The following is a 5,000-nucleotide window of genomic DNA, read 5'->3' on the forward strand; positions in this document are numbered from 1 at the left end:
CGGTGGAAGCTGCCGAGACGAGTAACTACATAGCGGGCTCGCCGTGTCACTAATGTACAGAGATACAATAGTTTCGACTGGAACCGGATTAAACGTATACACGGCGCTGATTAGTAATAGATAGAGCCATCAGAATACAGATAATGTATAGACCTGTCCGTATACATGCTGAAAGACTCTGCTCACAATCACACGTCAGCCAGACACTCTTATCACGCACTACTCTCTGCCTGTAACAGGCACACAGACAATATGTAAGCACCAGCATGGAACAACACCCAGTGCATCCTCTCTGCCACATTAGACAATCCACACTATCATAACCAGACCGGGAGGTCCACTCGGAAAACAGAATATCCCACCCTTCCGACAACCACCATTGCTCAGCTAAGCCACCAACACCCACACATGTCCCAGACAGGGGTGCACCCAACATCACAATACTGCCTCCTGTCACACCACACAAACAATGGCAGGAATGAAAGACACAGGTCTGCCACAAGCATGGAATCAGAGCGCCGCCTGTTATGAGCCAAAGGTGCACCCTGACGTGGCAAATCAGATGATGCCGCAGTCATTTACTTACGATAATCACAATCAACAAACCGGGCCCCCCCCCCCCCAAGTGCCTTAACCTAACCCGTATTGTACCTTAACCTAACCCGTATTGTACCTTAACCTAACCCGTATTGTACCTTAACCTAACCCGTATTGTACCTTAACCTAACCCGTATTGTACCTTAACCTAACCCGTATTGTACCTTAACCTAACCCGTATTGTACCTTAACCTAACCCATATTGTACCTTAACCTAACCCATATTGTACCTTAACCTAACCCATATTGTACCTTAACCTAACCCATATTGTACCTTAACCTAACCCATATTGTACCTTAACCTAACCCATATTGTACCTTAACCTAACCCATATTGTACCTTAACCTAACCCATATTGTACCTTAACCTAACCCATGTTGCGCCTTAACCTAACCCATGTTGCGCCTTAACCTAACCCATGTTGCGCCTTAACCTAACCCATGTTGCGCCTTAACCTAACCCATGTTGCGCCTTAACCTAACCCATGTTGCGCCTTAACCTAACCCATGTTGCGCCTTAACCTAACCCATGTTGCGCCTTAACCTAACCCATGTTGCGCCTTAACCTAACCCATGTTGCGCCTTAACCTAACCCATGTTGCGCCTTAACCTAACCCATGTTGCGCCTTAACCTAACCCATGTTGCGCCTTAACCTAACCTATGTTGCGCCTTAACCTAACCTATGTTGCGCCTTAACCTAACCTATGTTGCGCCTTAACCTAACCTATGTTGCGCCTTAACCTAACCTATGTTGCGCCTTAACCTAACCTATGTTGCGCCTTAACCTAACCTATGTTGCGCCTTAACCTAACCTATGTTGCGCCGTAACCTAACCTATGTTGCGCCGTAACCTAACCTATGTTGCGCCATAACCTAACCTATGTTGCGCCTTAACCTAACCTATGTTGCGCCTTAACCTAACCTATGTTGCGCCTTAACCTAACCTATGTTGCGCCGTAACCTAACCTATGTTGCGCCTTAACCTAACCTATGTTGCGCCTTAACCTAACCTATGTTGCGCCTTAACCTAACCTATGTTGCGCCTTAACCTAACCTATGTTGCGCCTTAACCTAACCTATGTTGCGCCTTAACCTAACCTATGTTGCGCCTTAACCTAACCTATGTTGCGCCTTAACCTAACCTATGTTGCGCCGTAACCTAACCTATGTTGCGCCTTAACCTAACCTATGTTGCGCCGTAACCTAACCTATGTTGCGCCTTAACCTAACCTATGTTGCGCCTTAACCTAACCTATGTTGCGCCTTAACCTAACCTATGTTGCGCCTTAACCTAACCTATGTTGCGCCTTAACCTAACCTATGTTGCGCCTTAACCTAACCTATGTTGCGCCTTAACCCAACACACGTTGGGCCTTAACCCAACACACGTTGGGCCTTAACCCAACACACGTTGGGCCTTAACCCAACACACGTTGGGCCTTAACCCAACACACGTTGGGCCTTAACCCAACACACGTTGGGCCTTAACCCAACACACGTTGGGCCTTAACCCAACACACGTTGGGCCTTAACCCAACACACGTTGGGCCTTAACCCAACACACGTTGGGCCTTAACCCAACACACGTTGGGCCTTAACCCAACACACGTTGGGCCTTAACCCAACACACGTTGGGCCTTAACCCAACACACGTTGGGCCTTAACCCAACACACGTTGGGCCTTAACCCAACACACGTTGGGCCTTAACCCAACACACGTTGGGCCTTAACCCAACACACGTTGGGCCTTAACCCAACACACGTTGGGCCTTAACCCAACACACGTTGGGCCTTAACCCAACACACGTTGGGCCTTAACCCAACACACGTTGGGCCTTAACCCAACACACGTTGGGCCTTAACCCAACACACGTTGGGCCTTAACCCAACACACGTTGGGCCTTAACCCAACACACGTTGGGCCTTAACCTGCTCTGTAATTGTCATACGACGCGTTAAATTAGTGTAGTGTTGCCTAACTGCAACCCCCGCAATATAGTTTGCTACTCGCACTGCCCGGTCCCCAGAGTATCGCTTCATGTTAAACACCTTGCAGCTATACACTGTAATGCGGATGGCGGCAGGACGTACATGCTCAATGCCCTTCGCAGTTGTTCATTGGCATTCGCATGGCGAAGCACAGCCTACGTTGTGGTACGGCTTGTGGCAACTGTCCGCTGATGTTGTACGTCCAAATCACACACTGTACCGCACATTGGTCCTCATGTACTGAATGATACATCGTGGTACATGTGTGACCGTACCACGACTGCGCCAACAACGGCGAACCATACGGTCCAAATATTGTGCACTCAGCTACGTGTCGTCTCCCTATAAGAGCTGGATTGCAGTATGGTATGCCGTGGATGGCGATCAGCATGAGCCGTCTGTTGATGTAGTGGCGCGTGTTGTCAGACGTAGTCGTCTCTTCTCACACACCGTGATAGCATGGTGCACTGCGTTCCACATCTGCGACATGCGACAGAGGCCGGTTGACAGTCGTTCGCGCAATGGACATCGCATACGTACGGGGGCCACCTTCCACGTGTTCGCGAAGCGTGCACATGTTGTTGCGTGTATGTGGGCAGACATAGTGTGTCGTGACACCTGACACAGGCATGCAACAATCGTTGAATTTGCAAATGGCGATGGACGTCTACGTTTGCTGGTGACGTTACGCAAATGAAGAACTGGTAAACCGTTGTGGTGCGGTTGTTCTCGCTAGAGGTGAATCAGTGATGGCGACGATCGGTTGAGCTACCAACCGGTTGTTTCAGCGATACCCACCATGCCCACGAACGTGAATGGCATGTGGGTGTGAAGCGATACGCGGCGGTGGCTGGGTGGGACCGTCCCCGGCCGGTGAGGGGGGGCCTTCCGGCGTGCTGGCCGCGCGGTGCGTGGGCGCACGCGCTACAGCCGGCTGGTGGGGGCGGCCAGTGGCAGGCGCGCCGGCCGACGGAGGCGGCAGGCGGCGCAGCTGCGCGCCGGCGCACCCTGCACGCGGCGCCGTGCGGCCAAAGTAGGTCCTCGCGGGCCCGGTGCGAAGCGCGGTGGACATCTGCAGTGTGCTGGTCCGATTGAGGACTGTGTGCGCTGAGGATGCGCCGCCGCCCGGCGCTCGGCGCCGCGACGCCGTCTGCTGCTCGGTCGCCTCTGCGGTTCTCGCAGGTGGATTGTATCGCAGCTGTGCGGACGTGTTGGCGCGTGCGCTGTGCTGGGAGAGTTCGCTTCGGCACCCAAGTGGGGCTTTTGTCCTTCTGTGGCGCTGGCGTTGGAGCTGCCGGCCACCGTAGGTGGCGCGTGTTGTCTCCCGCCGGCAATGCCACGACAGCACGCTCCCGGGCCTCTGTCGGCAGCGGCAAGCTCAGTTGGGAGCACGGGTGGTCGCACCTAAAGCGTCTACTCGCCAAACTCCGGGCGATTGCGCCTCTCTCGAACCCGACCAAGTACTTAGGACGGCGCTGCGCGCCGCCGGGACCTGAGAGGGTTTCGAGGTGTATTGTGCAGGGGAGCTCAGCCTCCTCCTGTTTGCAGAATAATTGAGCGGACGCTTGCGTGTTCGCGCGGGCCCCCGGGACACACTCCCGGGCGGCCGGCTGCTCAGCTCTAGTTGACGCAGCTCCCTGGTTGATCCTGCCAGTAGTCATATGCTTGTCTCAAAGATTAAGCCATGCATGTCTCAGTACAAGCCGCATTAAGGTGAAACCGCGAATGGCTCATTAAATCAGTTATGGTTCCTTAGATCGTACCCACGTTACTTGGATAACTGTGGTAATTCTAGAGCTAATACATGCAAACAGAGTCCCGACCAGAGATGGAAGGGACGCTTTTATTAGATCAAAACCAATCGGTCGGCTCGTCCGGTCCGTTTGCCTTGGTGACTCTGAATAACTTTGGGCTGATCGCACGGTCCTCGTACCGGCGACGCATCTTTCAAATGTCTGCCTTATCAACTGTCGATGGTAGGTTCTGCGCCTACCATGGTTGTAACGGGTAACGGGGAATCAGGGTTCGATTCCGGAGAGGGAGCCTGAGAAACGGCTACCACATCCAAGGAAGGCAGCAGGCGCGCAAATTACCCACTCCCGGCACGGGGAGGTAGTGACGAAAAATAACGATACGGGACTCATCCGAGGCCCCGTAATCGGAATGAGTACACTTTAAATCCTTTAACGAGTATCTATTGGAGGGCAAGTCTGGTGCCAGCAGCCGCGGTAATTCCAGCTCCAATAGCGTATATTAAAGTTGTTGCGGTTAAAAAGCTCGTAGTTGGATTTGTGTCCCACGCTGTTGGTTCACCGCCCGTCGGTGTTTAACTGGCATGTATCGTGGGACGTCCTGCCGGTGGGGCGAGCTGAAGGCGTGCGACGCGCCTCGTGCGTGCTCGTGCGTCCCGAGG

At 53.2% G+C, this 5,000-nt stretch overlaps 1 non-coding gene across 1 annotated transcript in view; it reads left to right on the forward strand.

Moving 5' to 3' along the window:
• Nucleotides 1–4,221: 4,221 nt before the first annotated feature.
• LOC124583189 overlaps nt 4,222–5,000 on the forward strand; it is a 1,910-nt gene continuing 1,131 nt past the window's right edge. The window contains exon 1 of the ribosomal RNA XR_006974065.1: nt 4,222–5,000. This exon is cut by the window's right edge and continues 1,131 nt beyond it. This is a non-coding gene — a ribosomal RNA (small subunit ribosomal RNA).

This window comes from Schistocerca americana, unplaced genomic scaffold (genome assembly GCF_021461395.2).
Source record: "Schistocerca americana isolate TAMUIC-IGC-003095 unplaced genomic scaffold, iqSchAmer2.1 HiC_scaffold_446, whole genome shotgun sequence".
NCBI lineage: Eukaryota > Metazoa > Arthropoda > Insecta > Orthoptera > Acrididae > Schistocerca > Schistocerca americana.